Source organism: Mus caroli, unplaced genomic scaffold, assembly GCF_978045245.1.
Source record: "Mus caroli unplaced genomic scaffold, Mus_caroli_1 scaffold_14, whole genome shotgun sequence".
Taxonomy (NCBI): Eukaryota; Metazoa; Chordata; class Mammalia; order Rodentia; family Muridae; genus Mus; species Mus caroli.
The window spans coordinates 67,602,760-67,625,612 of record NW_028227269.1 but is presented as its reverse complement, the minus strand read 5'-3'; the positions used below and the strand labels follow the sequence as shown (position 1 = coordinate 67,625,612).

Here is a 22,853-nt window from a genome sequence, read left to right as displayed (position 1 = left end):
ATTGTTCTCTGATACATATGAATATATTAATATATGATATGTATATTCTGCAATGTTCTCTGAACCTTAGGTAAAGGAGCTGTGTCATAGCTGTGTCAGTCAAGACTGAGCTGTGTCATAGCTGTGTCAGTCAAGACTCCATAACTCTGAATTTTGATCAGTTGTGGTTTTCTGTAATGGTCTCTGTTGCAAAAAGACATTTCCTTGAATAGGTTGGGAACTACACTTGTTTGTGTGTTTAAGGATAAATTGGAATGTAGTTAGGAACTATGCTCATTTAGTAAGTGGGGCAATTCTTTGCTATTTTATTAACATATCATCTCTAAAACCTTCACATGAAGTGTTATTAGTTTTGTTGGACTTTTGGTTCTCAGCTGAGGGGATTCAACTAGACTCCCCTCTTTTCTGTTCCCTCACCTCAATACCCTTTTTCATTGAGATGGGCTCTCTGGGCCAGGCTAGCCTCAAACTCGCTGTGTAGTCAAGGATAGACTTGAATTTTTTGATCCTCTTGCCTCTATCATCCAGCTTATAATGAGCTGTGGAATGAACCCAGGGTTTCATGTATACACCCTGGCAACTGAACTACACCCCCATCCTTTACTCCATGTCCTTTCAGTTATCCTTGTCTTTCTATCCTTTTTCATACCATCTAGTTATTCTGTTTCTGGATTCCTGTTTTTTTTTTCTTTTCCCTCAGGCCTTCCCATTTCTGTGTGGCTGAACTTGCTTTTAAACTTGCTCCAGTCAAGTCATGAGACCAAGCTTGCAGCCATTAGAAGTTGGCTGTAGCGCTTGCTTCGGCAGCACATATACTAAAATTGGAACGATACAAAGATTAGCATGGCCCCTGCACAAGGATGACACGCAAATTCATGAAGCGTTCCATATTTTTGGGAGTTACAGAGAGAAAGTTTGGAGCTAAGACGAAAGGATAGACCATCCAGAGACTACCCCATTCGGGGATCCATCCCATAATCAGCCACCAAACCCAGACACTATTGCATATACCAGCAAGATTTTGCTGAAGGGACCCTGATATAGCTGTCTCGGATGAGGCTATGTCAGTGCCTGGCAAATATAGAAGTGGATGCTCACAGTCATCTATAGGATGGAACACAGGGCCCCTAATGGAGAAGCTAGAGAAAGCACCCAAGGAGCTGAAAGGGTCTGCAACCACAACAGTATGAACTAACCAGTACCCCCAGAGCTCGTGTCTCTAGCTGCATATGTAGCAGAAGATGGCCTATTCGGCTATCATTGGGAAGAGAGGCCCCTTGGTATTGCAAACTTTTTTGTTGTTGTTGTTTTTGGAGACAGGGTTTCTCTGTATAGCTCAGGTTGTCCTGGAACTCACTTTGTAGACCAGGCTGGCCTCGAACTCAGAAATCCACCTGCCTCTGCCTCCCAAGTGCTGGGATTAAAGGCGTGCGCCACCACACCTGGCTGGTATTGCAAACTTTATATGACCCAGTGCAGGGGAACGCCAGGGCCAAGAAGTCGGAGTGGGTGGGTAGGGGAGCAGGGCAGGTAGAGGATGTAGGGAACTTTCGGGATAGCATTTGAAATGTAAATAAAGAAAATATAGAATAATAATAATATAAAAAAGAAGTTGGCTGTAGACTGAAGGAGAGTTAGAGGGACATAGGTAGACAAGGAGAGCAAGTGTGGGCTCCCGGAAACGATGGCTTTTTGTTCACGGACACTGAGAGACGAGACTGTAGGCAGGCACAGGGGTGAGCATCAAAACAAGACCAGCGGGAGGAAGGGGAGGGCCCAGGGATGCTGTAAAATCCATCAGCCATTCCAGCTAGGGCATTCCCAACCTCAGGCTTCCTTCCAACTTGAAGGGATAAAACTATTACTTTCTCTTTCTCTGTGGCTTTGTCGTAGATCAGTGGATCTCAACATATAGGTCAAGTACCCTTTGGGGTACAAACGACTTTTTCAAAGGGGTCTTTTTTTTCTTTTTTTGGTTTTTTTGAGACAGGGTTTCTCTGTATAGTCCTGGCTGTCCTGGAACTCACTTTGTAGACCAGGCTGGCCTCGAACTCAGAAATCCGCCTGCCTCTGCCTTCTGAGTGCTGGGATTAAAGGCATGTGCTACCACGCCCAGCTTCAAAGGGGTCATTTAAGACCATAGGAAAACTAAGAAATTTATATTATGACTCATAATAGTGGCAAAATAACAGTTATGAAGTAGCAAAAAAAATAATTTTATGGTTGGGGTCAGCACAACATGAGGAACTGTATTAAAGGGTCGCAGCATTAGGCAGATTGGTTGAGAACCACTGGTCTAGGTGACTACCAGCACCTGTGTTACCAGACAATGCAGATAATCTTGTAACAGTCACACAGCATCCTTAAGACATTGCAAAGGGAGCCGGGCGTGGTGGCGCACGCCTTTAATCCCAGCACTCGGGAGGCAGAGGCAGGTGGATTTCTGAGTTCGAGGCCAGCCTGGTCTACAAAGTGAGTGCCAGGACAGCCAGGGCTACACAGAGAAACCCTGTCTCGAAAAACGAAAAAAAAAAAAAAAAAAAAAAAAGACATTGCAAAGGAATTCATTTCCATTGGAAGACTGCGGCTTGCAGAAGTCTTGAGGGAAGGAAGAAGAGTGGAGAAGTCTCTGGAGAAATGGGCGAGGAGCCCTTTTACAGAGAGAAAAACATCATGCCCTTTTTCTTCTTGCACCCCCCCCCCCCTGGAGATATAGGCTTGTACTGATCTATTTGAAGATGTATTCGGATACGACCATATTCAGGAGACCACTTTGTAAGTTTCTTTTCTTTTTTTTTTTTTTAATAAGGACAATATTTATTTGAGACTGGCTTAAAGATTCAGAGGTTCAGACCATTATAATCAAGGTGAGAGCATGGCAGCATCCAGGAATGCATGTTGCAGGAGCATCTGAGAGTTCTGCATCTTCATCTGAAGGTCACTAAAATTGGTAGCTTAATTATAAAAATTTTCTTCTATAGTTCCCTCAAATGTAAAAAGAATAAAACCACAGTAATTTCACAAATATCCGTCATTATCTTCATTATCTTGTATCCTCCAAAAGCAGCTCGGCTCAGTCAAAAGTCTTCAGTCCAACTCCCAACAATGGTCAGTAGCAGCTGTGAATGGAAGTCCAAGGGTCTAGTAGATGCTCAGTCCCACACAGCAGCAGGTGAGAGAGAGAGAGAGAGAGAGAGAGAAAGAGAGAGAGAGAGAGAGAGAGAGAGAGAGAGAGAGCGCACTTTGTAAGTTTCTACTGTGTGTAATCTAAATTCAGAAGGGCGCGCCATTGGCATGTTTAACATTTCAAGTGTCGAGGCAGAGAAAGAGTGGCTTAGTTTAATAACGCTGTAAGTACCAGTAGCATGACACACACGTGCAGCCTGATAGTAATTACGCGGATCGTGTAAACAGCTCCCCTGTGTAGACTTGCTGAGACGCCACTGCTAAATCTCAAGCCTTAACAGCAGCCGCTAGAAAAAAATCAATAAGCCTTTTCCCCGGGAACCAAAGATATATGGGTTCCTAAAACGCCTAACGGTTCTCCATAAAGAGTAACGTCTCATTATATTAATGCTAAAGGAGGTTTGCATTTTATTTCCTAAATAATAACAAGATTGCAAATTAAAGGACTGGTTGACGGCGTGATAAACATCCAAGGCAGCACAGACAGATCAATAAGAGAATGAGGCAAAAAAAGAAACGGGACCTGTTTCTCCCCGCTTATTCACTGATTTTCCTCGGCCGAGCCCTGTTCTCCTCATGGTCTGGGTTCACCTAACCACAGAGCTCACGTCACAGGGCACTTGTGCATTGGTTTTCCTCGGATGGTGATTAAGTCATAGTAATATTCCTGAAGACGGAGTGTGCACCTTCACTACAGATGATACATCCAGTCCTCTGCAAAAGGAGAAGGCTGTGGAAGCTAGCACATAATTGGAATTGCAGCCACAACAGAGCTGGTTCAGACCACTGGCATGACACCCTGGAGAAATCCAGGCAGGGGTAGGTTAGTGGTGTAGTGGTGGATGAGCCAAGCTTTACTATTGCAAGATTTAGGATTTAGCTTGGTTCTTGTTGTTGTTGTTGTTGTCGTCCTCCTCCTCCTCCTTCTCCTCCTCCTCCTCCTTCACCACTATTTTTTTGGACAAGATATTACTCTGTAGTCAATGCTGGCTTGGAGCTCATCATATGACCTAGGCTGGCTTTGAATTCACAGCAATCCTCCTGCCTCAGCCTTCAAAGTACTGGGATTGTTGGCATGAGATTTAGGTAAGCTCCCTCAGATATTTTAGGTTTTGAGGTTCAAAACTGCCCTTTGCCCTCGGTAGTTGACATGTTGCTGTCCAGCCAGGATTCACAGGGAGAAGGTGTTATTTAGTCACTCTCCTCTTGCTCCAGGACACTGCTTTTCAGTGCACTCCAGAGGCAAGAGGCAGGTAGGGGGAGGTTCTCTGTGAGTTTGAGGTCAGCCTGGTCCACATAGCAAGTTCTAGGCCATCTATGGCTATACAGTGAGACTCTGTCTCAAAACAACAAACAGCAAAAACAAAACAATAGAACACTACTGTCCCATCTGGGTGTTCTTTGCGATGCTGTATTCGAAAGATATCTTCAGACTTGAGATTTTGCAACAGCAAGATTTTATATTTATTTAGTGTTGTAAGAGCAGTTTCACATGCATTGTCTCTACCGATCCTCAGACACGCAGACAGAAGCTGTTAATGTATGTTTTATAGACCATAAAAATGAGACATGTGGGGATTAAGTGACTTGAAGATGCTCTGTTAATAAGCTTGTGTGGCTGTAATTTGACTGGCTGGCAGCAAGGCCAAGGTTTTCTGTGTTATAGCTGTTATGTATAGTGTTCATCTTATTTTGTGGGGAGTTTTATTTTATTTCTTTTGCTTCCTGTCCTTTTTTTTTTCATGCCTATGTGTGGTATATGCACATGTCTGTACGTGCATTCACATGTGAGTAAGTGCCCTTCTGTGTTTGGGTGTGTGTAAATGTGTGTGTGGAGGACTGAGGTTGATGTCAGGTACCCTCTGTGATTGCACTTTATATTTGGAGGCTGGGACTCTCACTTAAGATTGGTGTTTGTCAATTTGGCTAGTGTAGCCTGCCAGCTTGCTCTGGGGATCAATCCCCTGTCTCTACCACTCAGGAACTGCTATTACGGGTAGGCCAGCATGCCTACCCAATGCTTATGTGGATACTGAAGGTCTATGATCCAGATCTTGAGGAATAGAGGCCATGGAAAGCTTAGGTCCGGCCATGGTGGTACATACCTTTAATCCCAGGAGACAAAGGCAAGCAGATCTCTGAGTTCAAGACCAGCTTGGAACAGAGCAAGTTCTAGGTGAAGAAAAGCTTAAGTCCGGGTGTGGTGGTACATACTTTTAATCCCAGAACTCAGGAGGCAGAGATATACATATCTTTGTTTTTTTTTTTTTTTTTGGTTTTTCGAGACAGGGTTTCTCTGTGTAGCCCTGGCTGTCCTGGCACTCACTTTGTAGACCAGGCTGGCCTCGAACTCAGAAATCCGCCTGCCTCTGCCTCCCGAGTGCTGGGATTAAAGGCGTGCGCCACCATGCCCGGCATATCTTTGTTTTTGTTTTTGTTTTTCGAGACAGGGTTTTTCTGTGTAGCCCTGGCTGTCCTGGAACTCACTTTGTAGACCAGGTTGGCCTCGAACTCAGAAATCTGCCTGCCTCTGCGTGCGCCACCATGCCCGGCCATGCATATCTTTTGAGTTCAAGGTCAGCCTGGGACAGAGCAAGTTCCAAGCAGAGAAAAGCTTAGGTCCAGGCATGTTGGTACACACTTTTAATCCCAGAACTCAGGAGACAGAGACATGCATATCTTTTGACTTCAAGGTCAGTTTGCAGCAAGTTCCAGGGCAGCCAAGCTTAGGAAGCAGAGGATGTAATAGAACAAGGGACCATGTTCCAGCTCCAGCAAACAGCAGAACTTGGAAGCTTTGGTCATGTGACTCTGGCTTTGGAGTCAAGAATAGATGGGATTACTAGGATGCTGGTTGGCTGGAGCTAAAAATTAACAGGGATAAGAAGAGGCCAAAAGGTGAAAATTTCTGGGAAGTGTTTTCTGAGAGCACAGAGGCTGTGTTCCAGAGATTGCCAAGGTTGTATCTCATGCTGCAGCTGGACTTGGTAATGTGTAAGAACCACCCAGGTAGGTACTGGATTTGAAGGTATGAAAGGGTCATGGAGAGCAGCTGAGGCTTGGCATTGTGAGAGGCCAGGGAAGGCCATTGGTGAAGTGCAGCCTCATTTGCAGTTGATGGCCTATGACTGAAGGGTCATGAAAAGAAGTTGAGGCTTGGTACCATGAAGAGAGCCTATGAGAGGTTATTGGTGAAGCCTAGTTGCAGCAGAAGACCCCAGAATATTGGAGATACCAGCACCATGGGGGTGTCCACCAAGAATAGCAGCAGCAGGGGAGTAGAGTCAACTAGATCCCGGAGTGCTTCTAAAGGCAGAGCTGGAGAAGTAACGCCAGCCCTTTGGAGGAGCCCAGAAGATCCCAGAAGATCAGATCATGTGTGGATCCCAGACACTGGAACAGCCTGTAAAGTTGAAGTTGTTTTGTATACCCCAAATTGTTAAAATGCCAAAGCCATTAGATATTTGCCAAGGAAAGTTGCCAACAGGGAGTGGAATCAGACCAAGAGACAGTTTGTTGCAGTCATCAAGGCTGAAAGGAGTTGGCGACCTGAAGAGTGCTTTGTCATCAGACATGGAGATGCAGAATGTGGAGTTTGCCCAGTTGTTGTCTCTGTCTGTCTGTCTGTCTGTCTGTCTGTCTGTCTGTCTCTATCTATCTATCTATCTATCTATCTATCTATCTATCTATCTATCTATCTATCTATCTGTGCCTATCTCTCTCTCTTCTCTGAAAGCAGCAAAGCATAGAGAATAGTGTAAGAACTTGGGACTGCACTTTATTTGGCTTATAAACAACCCTCCTTTTCTAACAACATACTTGGCAGCCTCAGACCTTTACATCCCACTTAAATGATGCTCCTAGCAATCTGTTAGCAACCTAGGAACACCGCTCCCCATCTGCCTTGAGCAGGGCACACACCTGACTTCAAAAATAGAATACGTTTTTACCTTTTTAGTGACCATGAAACTTTGACATTTTCTATTCAATCATATTCCCAGTTATGTCTGAGCATCATATAGAGTGGACTGATCTGGCCTGAACTGGTTTTGGCCAGTAAGCAAAAACTTACTTAAGTGCTTATGTGCAGTAAGCAAAAACTACACCTTCAAGTAAACTTTTAGGGAGAATCCTCTACTTACCATCTTATGCCTATGCATAATTGACTATGCATATTATTAAAATCAGATAATAGAAAGGGACATGTACAATAGAAAAAGTGACTATGTGATATAATCTGCCAATCAAAACAGAGAAAACCACCCTCGCTATACTTCTAGTAACCAGACTCCTTCTCTAAACCAGCATAAAAAAAGAGCCTCAAACGATAATCACGATCCTTGGATATCTTTGCTCATGTGGTTGGATGCTCTGCTTCAGCCCAGACCTTAGCACAACTGATCCCAGGGTGGAAATACCATTCAGTCTGTAAAACTCAGCACGTAGATATCACTACCTGTCAAAACCAAAACAAAGACAGAATCCATCAAAGTCCATCGTTGGGGAAAGTCTCTAAATGTGCTAACCTTGCTTTTTTTCCTCTTCTTTTTTTGCTTCTGCTTTTAGCTGTTTTTGTTAACTGAAGTGTGTCATCCCAGAACATGGTTTTTGTGCTTAAAAGCTCACCCTGAGAAAGTCTCAATGCTAACACTGCAATCCTGAACACCCTGTGTAGTTGCTGACAGGCTAATAAAAGACTTTTTACTGGTTTAAACACGTATACAAACAGTCTTTTCTGGAGGATACCCCACAACACCAGTGTTGCAGGGTTTTCTCTCTCCAATCACATTAGGGCAGTGGCAGGCCTGTGATTGGACAGGAAAAGGGAGGTGGAACTAGGAGTTTGGGGGACAGAGAGATCACAGGAGGGAGTAGGGAGAAGAACGAGAATGGAGGCTGACATGATGTTATCTATTATCAACTGGCTCTGAAATTATTGTATTGGCATCTTGTGAAATGTGATATTATTAATACATAAATCTAGTTGGTTAACGGTAAGCTTAAAAGTCTTAATTGTACGGGGTAATTAGGTATTGAAATGACTAACGAGGGGTGCGTGACCTCACTGAGAGTTGGCAGGTTCTTTTTTTAAAATATTTCCCACAACACACCAGGAGCTTTTATTGTCTTATTTTGGAACCAGGTACTGCTGCATGTCTATTGTTAAGGGAGTAGGGCATGATGTCACCAGTTGCTTCTCAGTTGGATCCACTATTGTAGGTGTTCTAAGTGCAGCAACTCCTTGTTAATGTTTTTTACTTACTTCCTGAAAACCCTACCACTGAGATAAAAGCTGTTAAGTGAAAAAAAAAATCCCATTAGTTTTATTAGAAAACATTTTGTATTCCATCACATCACAAAGATAAGTAATTTTTACAAGTAGAAAAATATACCAATCAAGCATAAAAAACATTTCATAAAAGTGATTTGCTATATCTGGAAAGTATTCTGACATCAACATATACACTATAGCTCACTTTGGACACTAACTTCTAGAGTTAGCCCGGACCACACAAATTAAAAGACATGGTCTCCTGCAAGGCTGCCATCATTTTAGATGTTAGCTGCACTTCGGGAGTCTCTGGGCCACAGGTGACCAGTTAGCTACAACGTTGGAGGTTTCTCATAGGTCCCAGCCTTGAGTACAATTACAGCTGCATTCTAAAGCATACAAACAAGGACCAACCAGATGAAGAGAGGCGTACAGTGAGGTGTGAGGGGTTCCAAGAGACCACTTCCATGATCTCTCCCCATGACATCACTCAGATCTGTTACCGCTTCTGCACAGCCGGAGAGGAGGCTGCAGCTCACTCCCCACCTCACCAGAAAGGAACTGTAGCCAATTCTCCCAACTCCTCCCAACTCCTCCCAATTCCTCAGCTAGCTGTTAAAAGCCCCCTACTGTCACTGCTCCGGTCGAACTCCCCTGCCCTGCACTGCAGAGGGACTTCATCCTCAGCTAGCTGATAATAAAACCTCTTGCAGTTTGCATCAGGTGTGGTTTTCTCTCGGGACACTGGGGTGCTGCCCATCTCATCCCGGGACTTGAGCAGAGGCCCAGCATTGGTGGTCTTACAAACTCACAGAGGTCCACTTGCCTCTCTTTAACTCCCAAGCACTGGGATTTAAATTGTGTGGCACCGAGCCTGGCTTCTTTTCGTAATCCCTTAAAGTTAGGTTAATCTAAGCCTCAGTCCTGTAATCACACGGCTAGGTTTTTTTTTTTTTTTTTTGTCTCATCTCTTGTGATTCAAGGGATGCCCAAATGACAAAGATGTTGCCATGACTCAGACATTCCAGTGATTTTGGATTTCCTTCCCTGGAACCAGTCAGAAAGGCCAGCGAAATTCGTTATTATGTAACAGAAAGCATATGGGGTGGGGGTGGGGGAATATATACTATGTAGCACAATTGAACACAAGTTTGGGGTGTGTCGGTGAGGTCTGATTCTAGGAGACAGTAATGCCATTTCTAAAGCAGGCACAACGATGCCACTTTACTGAAGTTTGGGAAGTACCAAATGAGTTCCCAAGTGTGGGTGGTTTGGGATGGTGCAGAGCCTTGACATCTGCGGCCTCCAGACAAGAGTAGCCTTCTAGGCATCTGAACACATGAGGGGAGGCCAGGCCCAGTGAGAGGAAGAACCCACTTCAGCGCACTCTGCCAAGCAGTGGTCACCATGAATGCAGTCACTATGGCTACAGAATCCTGAAGGGTGTGTAGGGAGGGCTTCAAGATGTGCTCCAGGGAGCACCATCTCCACACATTGTGGAATAAGTATTTTGTGCAGCCCCCACGCCTGCTGTTTCCGCTTACCATTAGCCCTACTTCCGCCGCTGTTTGCTTTGCTCTAGTCGGCCTTCACAGTTTTGAGCTCCGGATCCAGGAGTATTAGGACTGTAAACATAGGGCCTTCACATTTCTTTGGCTGCTTCTAAACATGGAAGGGATGAAGTGAATCTCAGGTTGGCACAGTGGGGAAAGTCAAAGTGAACAAAGCCAGCAGTCAATAAATTGTAATGGGCAAACATGATTTACGGGGAGAGCTGTTGAAAGCGTTTAAACGCATGCAAACGAGAGATTATGATTTAAAGCTTTGTAAATGCTGGTTAGTCACTGACTGGTCACCAGGCAGATATTGGGTATTGCCCAGAAGGTCATAAGCTGCTATGGGTTCAAGCCAGGGAGTCCTTGATCTCACAGTACAAGGCTATAATTCCCCAGAGCAGGAAGGGACAACGGATTTCTCTAAAGTAAAACTAATTGTAATCCAGACACCATCTAGGATCTTTTACAATATACAGAGCAGCAGATATTCAAGGGTATTCCTCCATGGGAGATAAATTCATATGAAGGATGGGGTAGGGATATTATTACCTGTCAAACATTTTTTTTTTTTTTTGTAGCACTTGGGATCAAACACTGAAACCTTGTGTGCACTACACTAATCAAACATACCACCACTGAGCTACACTCCTAGATAAAATTGTTTAAAAATTGTTATTTTTGTTTATTTTGTTACATCTACTTATTTGTGCGTGTCTCTGTATATACGCTTATCATATATACATGTATTGAGTATGAGTATTTTCTCTTAGACTGTGGTTTGCCACTATATTAAGGTTTATTTTATATCTATTGCCTTATTGTATGTGTGTGTGTGTGTGTGTGTGTGCGCGCGCGCGCGCATGTGCCACAGTGTGCTTTTCTTATGGGAACTGGTTCTCTCATTCTCCCATGTGGGTCCCAGTGAATCTCATTCAGGTCATAAGGTGCCTTTATCTGCTCAACCATCTCACTGACTCATTAGTATTTATTTACTTTTGTTAATGATAATTTAAAATGTTTATTGGTTTGTAAGGAGTCCAATATATTGGTGTCTTTTTTCTTTTGTAGATATGTTTTGGTTTTGTATTTTGTTTATGAACTCTTTGCTTGCGCCAAGGCTATGAGGGTATTTTACCTACATTTGTTCTCAGTCTTTGGTGTGAGTTTATTTCATGTCTTTGTGAAGTATGCATTTTTGATCACTTTGAAAATTGTATTGCTGGGCGGTGGACGTACATACCTTTAAACCCAGCACTTGGGAGGCAAGGCAGGAGGGTCTCGGAGTTCTTTCAACCACCGAACCATCTCTCCAGGCCCTATTTGGTCACTTTTAATACCTGATCTCGGTTTTAGAAACCGGACCGTGAAGCCTTGCACTTCTTTCCAGCCTGCGCCGAGTGATGGGCATCTCTCCGGACAACTGGCACAAGAGCGCAAGAGCGGCAGCAAGAGAAAGTCCTACCACAAGAAGCGGAAATACGAGCTGGGACAGACAGCCTGCTGCCAATACTAAGACTGGCCCTTGCTGCGTACCCACATACACCTTCCGAGTTCGAGGAAGCAGTAAGCAGTACCATGCCCTGAGACTGAATGTTGGAAACTTTTCCTGGGGCTCTGAGTGTTGTATTCACAAAACAAGGATCATTGATGTTGTCTACAATGCGTCTAATAATGAGTTTGTTCGCACCAAGACCCTGGTGAACAACTGCATTGTGCTTATTGACAGCACATCGTCCCAGCAGGTGTTATGAGTCCCACTATGTGCTGCCCCTGGGCGGCAAGAAAGGGGCCAAGGTGATTCCTGAGGAGGAAGTGATTTTTAAACAAAAAAGGATGAAAGAAAAGGATCAAAAGAAATACAACGAAAGGAAAAGAACTGCAAAAATCCGCAGTCTTTTGGAGGAGCAGTTCCAGCAGGGCAAGCCTCTTGTCTGCATTGCCTCAAGACCAGGCCCGTGGGGCAGAGCAGACGGCTGGTCAAAGGCAAGGAGCCCGAGTTCTATCTGCAGAAGATCAAAGCCCGGAAAGGCAAATAAACCATCATTCACAGATCTAGTAATAATTAAAACAACCAAACCAAACCAAACCCCATCTCTTTCTTTCCCCCCCGATGATAATTGATCACCCTGCATATAAATCAGCATGAATCCTCTTACTGGTCTACCCAGAATCCACTTTGCCTTCGAAGACCTCCTTGGTAATTTCCCATCACTTAACCTCTGCCTGTTCCTTGGCTACAAATGCTCACTAGTCTGTGCTGTGGTGGAGGCTGAATCTAATCTCTCTTCTCCATGCACAACCCCATTCTAGAGTTTGTGGCATTTATCTCCGTGATTCGGAATAAAGTCTACCTTGCTATGCTTTCAATAAACACCACTGAAGATTCTTCTTTAACTATGTATATGGGGAAATAGAATGATCTCTCCAGTTATTGGAATCTACTTTTATATCCTGTACATGGGGATTTTCCTTGCCTTCAGTTATTTACACAGGTATAAAAAGCTCAAGGACAATAAAACCCAGCAGCGGCAGACCACCCAGCGGCCAGTGCTATAAACAATAGGGGCTTTCTTCAGAGACAGTCATCTTTTTTGACCTGATCTTTCGTAAGTGTTTGTTTTTGTTTTTTATTTTTTGTTTGTTTTTGTTTTTTAGCTTTTTATTGGTTCTTTGTGAATTTCACATCATGCACTCTGATCCCACTCACCTCCCCCTCCCTTCATATTCATCCTCCGGCCTTGCAACCTCCCCTACCAAAAGAAAATAAAAAAAATTAAAACAAACAAACAAACAAATTCTTGATGTAGAAGCTGTACTGTGTCCCAGAGTGTGCCCATTTTTCCACACATCTTTTCTTGCAAATATCCGTTACAGTGAGTCACTGGTCTGGATTCCAGGCTTCTGACTCCTGCTAAGTCATCATCTGCTATGGGATCCTCACCGGGACTCTGAGATATCCTGTTGTTGCCCTGTGTCACAGAGATGCTGCAGCTTTGGGTTTTCATGACTGGGCTACAGCAGTTCTTAGATCAGGTAGATGTTGGGGCAGGCCAACTCAAAGCCCTAGATCTGGGCCTGGGAGGTAGCTGAGTTGGTCAGCCCCTCAGCTCTCCTGAACCCACACCACCAGGGCGAGCTCTTCAGCACTGCCCTGACTAGCTCACCCAATGTTATAGCTGGCAAAGGGTTGGACCAGGTCTCCTGCTCTCATGGCCGTAGGCAAGCCCTCTCGAATGTCCCAGGTAGGGAGGGGTGAGGAGGGATGGAGGGGATTTCTCTCTGGCCCATGCCACTGCATGGCATATACGTGGTAGGGTCAGCTCTCCCTGGCTCATGCCCTTGGTGCCGGCTCACCCTTGACCCTGTCACCAGATGCTGCCCAGGCAAGGAGCAGGGTTCACTCTCCAGAGTGCTGCAGCTGGTGAGGGGTGGGACAGCCTAGACCAGGGATGCCCATATAGCCTTTGGTAATAATATGAACAATGGACATCGACACTGACCCCTGTGGCTGCATGGTCACAGACCCCAACATGGTCCTCATTGGCAGCATGGGCTGGGACGTCACCATGGCCTCAGGTGGCTGGGCAGGCTACTCACATCAGGCCTCTATTATATTTAATTTCTATTATAATTGTTATGCTTGGTGAGTTAAGAGTAGCAGGGTTGGTCAGTCAGACACAGACTACTAGGAAACACGTTGCCTTTTCAAGTAAATGCCCAAGATTCATCAAACAGCAAAAGGGTGGTGGATACTCAATTTGGTTTGGTAGTCTTTCACATTAACCTGTGAGGTTTAAGTCCCAAATCTGCATCCTAGATTCTTGGGGGAAAAGGTGTGCTGTTCTATTGACCTTTATTTAACAAGAAGAAATCACAACTAACAACACTATAGATTGACCTTTCAAATAAGGTCTGTGTCTTGTTGTGGTGGAGACATGATGCATCCTGTTATTGTGATTTCTCTCCAGCACAACTGGACATTTGTTAGGTGCTCTGAAACAATATACTTTAGACCAAAGTAATGCTTAGTGCTAACGTGGCCCAGGAGAATCTCAGGAAAAACTATATGAGCTTAGGAAGCTAGATGGCAGAGCGATCACACAGCTAAAAGCTTTGCATGCTGTTGCAGAGAGAAGATGAGTCCTTGAATGAGAGAGAGAGAGAGAGAGAGAGAGAGAGAGAGAGAGAGAGAGAGAGAGAGGAGAGAGAGAGAGAGAGAGAGAGAGAGAGAGAGAGAGAGAGAGAGAGAGAGAGAACGAGCATTCTTGCTTATAAGAATTATAGAAAAGAGGTACTTTAATTTGATGGTTAAAAAAAAGACATTTATTTATTTATTTATTTATTTATTTTGAGACAGGGTTTTTCTTTATATCCCTGGCTGTCCTGGAACTCACTTTGTAGACCAGGCTGGCCTCAAACTCAGAAGTCTGCCTGCCTCTGTCTCTCGAGTGCTGGGATTAAAGGCGTGTACCACAACCGCCTGGCTAAGACATATTTTAAAAGGTTCAAGTCAGAAAAAATTTTTTTTATATCACAGATTTGATAATTATAACCTACTTCATGCATGAGAGTTCTTAAAGAGTTAGGAATCAGCTAATGTAAAACATTAATTAAAAAGAAGAATGAGCTGGGCAGTAGTGGCACACGCCTTTAATCCCAGCACTTGGGAGGCAGAGGCAGGCAGATTTCTGAGTTTGAGGCCAGCCTGGGGTACAGAGTGAGTTCTAGGACAGCCAAGGCTATACAGAGAAACCCTGTCTCGAAAAACCAAAAAAAAAAAAAAAAAAAAAAACCAACAAACAAACAAACAAAAACAAAACAAAAGAAGAAGAAGGGGGAGGAGGAGGAGGAGGAGGATAGGGGCTGAAGAGATGGCTCAGTGGTTAAGAGCACTAACTGTTCTTCCTGAGGTCCTGAGTTCAATTCCCAGCAACTACATGGTGCTTACAACCATTTGTAATGGGATCTGATGCCCTTTTCTGGTGTGCCTGAAGACAGCTACAGTGTACTCATAAAGAAATCAAATCTTCTTTAAAAAAATGACAGGGTTTATTGGAGATGGGGAGTTTGCAGAGGCCAGGATAGGGAGTCTCCTCTTAGTTTCTTGTTTTCTCTCTTTCTTCCTTGCTATATGGACAGTTTTGCTATTTAGCACAGGCTAGCCTCAACGTTGACATGCCCTGCTTCAGCCTCTGCAGTGCTGGGATCACGGACCTATTCGATCACTCTGGGTAAGTGTAGCCCAGATTGGCTTAGAACTTTTGACCCTCCTGCTTTACTGAGGACTGTGCATCAGCTCCTTTGCATTATCAGGGTACCAACAAAGATATTGGATTAAAAGCAAGAAAACTGCCAGTGACTATAGCAGTTGCTCAATGCTTTACGTTCAGGCTACCGGGGTCTGGTGACTTTGGCTGTATTGTATAATTTCTCTGGACCTTTCTTTTATTTATTAGAAAATGTGAGGTTCACAATACTGTGCTGCAGAACTGCTGTATCATTGTGAGATCAGACTGCTGTGATATTATGATACATTAAGAAATGCACATTTGGGCTGGAGAGATGGCTCAGCGGTTAAGAGCACTGACTGCTCTTCCGAAGGTCCTGAGTTCAATTCCCAGCAACCACATGGTGGCTCACAACCATCTGTAATGGAGTCTGATGCTCTCTTTTGGTGTGTCTGAAGAGAGCAATGGTACTCATATATATGAAATAAATAAATCTAAAATAAAAAAAAGAAGTTATAGTTCATTTAAAAAAAGAAAAAAAAAAAAGAAATGCACATTTGGTCTATGCTTTTAGACCCTAGCACATAGCTCCTAAAACCCTACCATTCAAGTGATGGACTTTTTTTTTTTTAAGGATTTCTTTCTTTTTTAATTTTATATGTATGTGTATTTTGTTTTATTTTATTTTTAAGATTTATTTATTTATTTTATGTATGTGAATACACTGTAGCTGTACAGATGGTTGTGAGCCTTCATGTGGTTGTTGGAAATTGAATTTTTAAGACCTCTGTCTTGCTCACTCTAGTCAACTCTGTTCTCTCTGGCCCAAAGATTTATTTATTATTAGTAAATACACTGTAGCTGGTTTCAGATGCACCAGAAGAGATCTCATTCCCGGTGGTTGTGAGCCACCATGTGGTTCCTGGGATTTGAACTCAGGACTTTTGGAAGAGCAGTCAGTGCCTTACCCTCTAAGCCATCTCGCCAGCCCTGTATTTTATTTTTTAATATGTTTTGCTTGTCTGTATGAGGGTGCCAAATCTCTTGTAGCTGGATTATGGATGGTTGTGAGCTGTCATGTAGGTGCTAGGAATTGAACTTGCGTCCTCCAGAAGTGCTCTTAGCTGCTGAGCCATCTCTCCAGCCCTTAAGTGATGGATGTTTTTGTAACTTAATGAGATGGCTGGTGACTGAGAGTGACTGGACAGATTGAGGGTGGGGGAGGGGAGGGACTCTTTCCTGTGCTTAGAGGGTTGGAGCATTTATCCTCCTTCCTCAATGTACAGGAGGGGAGAAGTGCTGAAGGCTGTTGGGATTAATGAGTAATATTTTAAAAATATATTTATTTTCATGATTTTATGTTTATGTGTGTCTATGGGCACCTGTGGACTTCTCCGTGTATCTGTCTCTATGTCACATGTGTGTGGGAACCTGTGAAGTCCATAGAGACTGTCAGATCCTGTAGAAGTGGGATCCCCTAAAAGTGGAGATACAGGGGTTGTGAGCTACCCGACATGAGTGCTGGAAACCAAACTTGGATCCTCTGAAGGAGCAGCAGGATCTCTTGACTGTAGAACCAACTTTCCAGCCACCAATGACCGGACATTAATCAGCCAAACCTGTGCTGTGAGGTCTCACTTACAAACCCAAGTAGTGGTTCCAGGAAGTCCCATACAGCCAGACACTGCCAGGAGGTGCTTTTGTTTGTTTGTTTGTTTTGTTTTGTTTTGTTTTCCTTTTGAGACAGGGTCTCTCTGTCTGTGTATCCAGGATGTCCTGGAACTTATGTCTCTCTAGGTAGATCAGGCTGGCTTCAAACTCACAGAAATCTGCCCACCTCCACCTCCTGAGTGCTGGGATTAAAGCCATGCATCATTAAGCTTGGTTTATAGATGACTGTCTTAGTCAGGGTTTCTATTCCTGCACAAACATCATGACCAAGAAGCAAGTTGGGGAGGAAAGGGTTTATTCAGCTTACAATTCCATACTGCTGTTCATCACCAAGGAAGTCAGGACTGGAACTCAAGCAGGTCAGGAAGCAGGAGCTGATGCAGAGGCCATGGAGGGATGTTCTTTACTGGCTTGATTCCCCTGGCTTGCTCAGCCTGCTCTCTTATAGAACCAAGACTACCAGCCCAGAGTTGGTCCCACCCACAAGGGGCCTTTCCCCCTTGATCACTAATTGAGAAAATGCCTTACAGTTGTATCTCATGGAGGCATTTCCTCAACTGAAGTTCCTTTCTCTGTGATAACTCCAGCTGTGTCAAGTTGACACAAAACCAGCCAGTACAAGAACCATGGATGAAATCTCCCTGCCCTCCACTTCACCTTGACTTGGGCATCTCTCCTGTCTGCTTGAGTATCTGCATCCTTTATAACAGATGAGTGGGGAGGGGAGACAGGGATCATTGTGAAGGGCAATGAATCAAAATAAAGCATAACGACACATACATACGGGAGATGCCATAATGGGACTGGTCACTTTGTGTGCTAACTTAGGTTGGTAAACAGAGAAGCACACATGGGTGAATGTAAGTGTTTCAATGGTTTATGTGAGCTAGTCTTACAAGTGAACTGAAGCTGAAAAGGAGACCTGGAAATGCTGATCTACAGCCTGCCATTTGGAGGCTCAGAGCACAGCCTGTGTCTTGGAGTCATCATTTCAAGTGAGGAGCAGTTGCTGGGAGTGTGCCCTCAAAAAGGATGTGCTTCCTGGCTGCCGTGACAAGCATCTTCCTCTGCCTTGATACGATGCTACTTCACTCTAGGCATCAGGGCAATGGGTTCACTTCCAGGATTATGATCCAAAATAAAGCTTTTAAACTTGATTATCATAGATCTTTCAATAGAATAATGGAAAAGGAACCATATCCTTGGAATTGAAACATGTTAAAATTAGATAAAATAGAAATAGTTGTTCATTCTCCAAGCACTCAGAGATCTAGGGCTCTGTTGGACTAGGGACGTCTGGAAGTCATGATCTGCTGTGCAGGGAGGATGAGGTTTCAGATGAGAAAGGGAGCCACGATTCCTGAGTCTTTTCATTGCTGGGGCACAGGGAAGTAACATCTTTCTCTTTGTTCCCCGTGTCCTAGTGTTCTGTGTCGTAGGTGACTCGTACTTGTTTGTCAAACTGTACATGTTAATGTCCTATAGAAATCACCTTTGTACTATTAAAAACTGTCCAGATGGGATAAAAATGATCAGTGTGAGAAGGATTCAGGCACATCCCATCCTTCAGCCTGGGGGCTATCGAAAAATTCTGGGGGCCAGTGAGACAGCTTAGAGGTAGAGATGCTGGCTATTGAGTCTGACAACCAGGGTTCAGTCCCTGGGACCCTTGTGGTAAAAGGAGAAAGCCAATTCCCTTTAGGTGTTCTTTGACGAAAGCACACACATGCACACATGCACGCACGCACACACACAATGATTCTTTTAAAAAAAGATTTCTTTAAGGACTAGCTAAGACTGTCCAGTCTCCTCTTCTTTACTGAGAAGCCTTTCTCTGTCTCTTTGTCTCTGTCTCTCTCTGTCTGCCTCCATCTCTGTATGGTAATGTTTGAATGTGTGGCACAGTTATTAATTAGGCCCTTGCATTAGCTTATCCCAGCTGCCATAGTAGAATATCACAGATAAAGTGGCTTAGAGAGAAATTTATTTTCTCACAGGTCCTGGAGGCTACAAGTTCCAGACCAATGTGTTGGCAGGGTTAGTTTCTGGTGAGGCCTCTTCCCCTGCTTTCAGACAGCTGATTTCTAACATTTGTATCATGAGATGGGCTTTTCCTCTGAGTGGGCATTTACCACTGGCTTCTTTTATTATCAAGACCAGCTTACTGGGCATGGTGGTACATACCTGTAATCCCAGCACTTGGGGAGGTAGAGGCAGGAGGACTGTGAGTTGAAGGTCAGCGTGAACTATATAGGAGGACACTATCTCCAACCACAACAGTAACAGCAACAACAACAACAACAGACTTAGTTGCTAGGGCAATCATAAGTGTATACAGAGGGGGGGTGGGGATTGAGGAGGGAGAAGAAAGGAGAGAAGAGAGGTCACACACACACACACACACACACACACACACACACACACACACACACACACTCTCACTCACTCACACAGAGACAGAGACACAGAGAGGCCACAAATCCAATCCCCAGAATATACCAGTTCTGTAGGACCAGGAACCTACCCTTTAGACCATATTTAGCTTTCCTTATTTCTTCAAAGGTCCTGACTTCCAATACAGTCACCCTGGCAGTTGGGGATTTAGCATGTAGATTTGGGCTGGTAGGGGGAAGATGTTTGTGGTGGTTCACAGTTCAGTCTGTAACAACCATGGTTTATGCTGGCTGAGACCTGTGGAAGAAGTCTCTCTAAAATGGCGTTTTGCTACACACTGACTTTTGACTCTGACACCTCACCAGAGTATTGAGGCATCCCCAAACTGGTGAAGCTGCCTACGTGCACACCAGTTTTGCTGGAGGAAGCTGACCTGGAACGTAAGTCCTTTCCAGCTTTGAAGTTCAAGGTAGGCTGACTCCCTTTTGAAAGTCTCACTAGCCATTGGTCTTTTGACTCTCAGTACCAGTGAAATATCACCACAGCAGGTTGGCTTAGCACTAGCTGCATTTGGTAATTGTTCAATCTGTGAACCGTGCTCACACTTAAAACTTCAGTGTCTAATTGCAAGAGAAAAGCTTTTTTTTTTTTTTTGTAGTCAGCAAATGCATGGGGGTGACATCCTTGGGTAAGGATATTGATACACACACACACACATTCTTCTGTCATATATTACATCTTGACCATGGTTTCCCCTCCTTCCTCTCCTCACAGTCTCCACTCCCTCTTCTCCTCTCCCCCAGGTCCACTCCTTCTCTGTATCTCTGCAGAAGAGGTCAGGCCTCCCAGGGATATCAACCAAACACGGCATCCCAACTTGCAATAAGATTAGGCTCCTCCTCTCATTCTGAGGCTGGACATGGCAACCCAGGAAGAGGAAAAGGGTCCAAAGGCAGGCAAAACAGTCAGAGATAGCCCCTGTTCCCACGGTTAGATGTCCCACAAGAATACCAAGCTATACACCAATAACATATGCAGAGGTCCTAGGTCATGCCCACACAGGTTCCCTAATTATCCAGTTAATCTTTGTGAGCCCATATGAGCCTAGGTTAGTTATTTCTGGGGCCATTTTTTTTTTTGTGGTTAGACCTCTCTTTTATTTTTTTGAGACAAGTTTATACTATAAAATCTAACCGTAAACTATTCTCCTGCCTTGGTTTCTCGAGGGCTAAATTACACGCATATGCCCCCATGCCTGGATTCCAGGCTTTCTTTTTGACCTTGCTTTTGAGACTAACCCCGATTTAGTCTCTTTAAATAGGGTCTAAAAGAGGTTAAGGGACTGTATCTCCCTTCTAGAGCCCCGCTGTTGTTTGTGGGGCCCTGGAAACTCATCCTTTGGCCATTGAAGGCTCCACTCCTGTGTAAGGCAGGGCTTCTCTCCCCGGAGCCTTTCCTATTGTCTATTGCCAACCCTCTCTTTCAACTTTACTGACTCGGTTTGCTTTCTGCGCTATGACAGGAGATACAAAACCCTGGGTAATTTGTAAGGAATGAAGGTTTATTCATTTGCCAGTTCCTGAAGCTGAGAAGTTCAGCGCGGAAGGGCAGCATTCGGTGGAGGACTTTGTTACTATAGGAACTCCGCAGAGCCACAAGGTGGCGCAACGCATCACCGCACAGCTGAGAGACAGCGCTGGCCTTTTTTTTTTTTTTTTTTTTTTTTTTTTTTTTAACATTCCATCATTAGGAAGAACCCATTAATCCACAATTTAGCCTTTATGACCTCATCTCGCCTTAAAGTTCCCACCTCTAAATATTATTAACAAGTGACTTTGGGGATTAAGTTGCTCACCAATCACTCAGACTACAACCTTACTCCAACCTTGTTTTAAAGATCAAGATTCCCAGGTACACATTTACTGGTTCCAGCCAGTTGCCGTCGCCTTAATTAAAATCTGATGGTTTATCCTCTCAAGATTGTCTCTCTCACGTTATTTCTTTTCCTGATGAGTTTACTGACAAAGCTGTATTAGAACTGCACCTAGAAATCAAAGTGCGTTGCAGGCGAAGCCTGGCCAATTGTTTGGCCTTTAAAATGACACTTTTCACCAGGGAAGCAGAGGCAGGTGAATCTGTGATTTGAGGCCAACCTGGTCTGCATAGTGAGATCCTGTCTCAAAACCAACCAGCCAACCAACATTTCTCCCTTCCTTGCTATTTACTGAATGGGCTTACCATTTAGGAGTCTCAGTGTTTGCTGAATATAGTAGTTCATGTTTGTAATTTTAGTACTTGGGAGGTTGAATTGAAGCAGGTGGCCCTCTGACTGTTTGAGGTCAGGCTAGCCTACACGTGTGAGACCTTATCTCAATGAAACCAGGAAAACCCAAAAAGATTCAGCATTCACATTAGTGGTCCGGGGTGGAAGTCTTTTGGTGAGTACTGATAGCAAATAACAACATTGGCAATATAAAATGCTTGCACCAAACTAGATCAGGGACAGAACAGTCCTTACCGCTCTGTGTAAGGAAGTATAGGGTGAGCTGTGAATGCATAGTGGAGACACAAGCTATGAGAGATGTAGTGAGCGTTTAGTGGAGACACAAGCTAGCGAATTCACGCTTTGCGGAGAAGCCAGGCTCTAAAGTGGGCCCATTAGGCGTGGTGGGAAGGAAGGAAGATGTTCCAAGGTCAAGAAGGGGTTATGAGGACAGGAGCTAGGCTAGATTGAGAGGGGGACCGAAGCCTGGTGTGCAGCAGTTAGGGCTTGTTTGCTAGTTAACAGTTGTAGGTTCATCGGTGAATGCATATTTTAAAGCCTGTCATGTAGCATTGTTCTTTTTAATGCTTAATCGATATGATGGTTGACTCTGATTGTCAGTTTGACAGGATCAGTAATCAGGTTGGAGACAAGCCTCTGGGCATGTTTATAAAGGAGTTTGTAGATTGGGTAAACTGAGGTAGGAGACCCACCCTCAGTGTGGGACGCATCTTACCATGGAACTGGAATTTCGTAAAAGGGAGAATGTTCGCTGAGCACCAACATCCATTGGTCTGTGCTTCCGGACTGCAGGAAGGTGAGGGAGGGGCTGCTGCGCCCTCCCTGCCATCATGGACCACGCCCCCACATAGCTGGCGTAAAGCCTTCCATACGTTGCTCCTCGTCTAGTATTTGATCACAGAGCAGGAAAAGGAAGTAATGCACATAGGACCGCGAAGCAGGTGGCATTATTCTCACGGGAAACCGAAATCTCAGAGAAGTCAAGTCATTTGCCCCCCGTGGCCCAGTCAGTTTTGAAACCAGTGCTCTTAATCACCAAATACCCCCCTGGGGGAAGGGGTGTAGGCTTGCGGGAAGCAAGAACGACCTTTTGAAATTTAGCTTTAGGAGAATAAGAGGGCGTTGGGTAGAGTCTGAGTTTTCCTGGTTCTCGGTGCCCCAGGCTCACAGGAGCCTTGCTAATTTCGAGCTGATATTTAGGGTTTGCAGTCCTGTGGAGAATGAGTCCGCACTCTGCGGGTGGCCCTTTCTCAGGAAAATGA

General features: G+C 44.4%; 1 long non-coding RNA gene and 1 other non-coding gene across 2 annotated transcripts; one reads left to right on the top strand and one right to left on the bottom strand.

The window, feature by feature from the left end:
* The first annotated feature begins 791 nt into the window (after positions 1-791).
* Positions 792-895, top strand: LOC115032909 (U6 spliceosomal RNA). Its single transcript, XR_003838556.1, has one exon. It is a non-coding gene; the product is annotated as a U6 spliceosomal RNA (small nuclear RNA).
* A 7,463-nt stretch (positions 896-8,358) lies between these two features.
* On the bottom strand, positions 8,359-22,380 carry LOC147001249 (uncharacterized). Its single transcript, XR_015045138.1, has 3 exons — positions 22,307-22,380; positions 10,003-10,120; positions 8,359-8,479 (listed from the first exon to the last, which is right to left on the bottom strand). It is a non-coding gene; the product is annotated as an uncharacterized LOC147001249 (long non-coding RNA).
* Between the last annotated feature and the right edge of the window lie 473 nt (positions 22,381-22,853).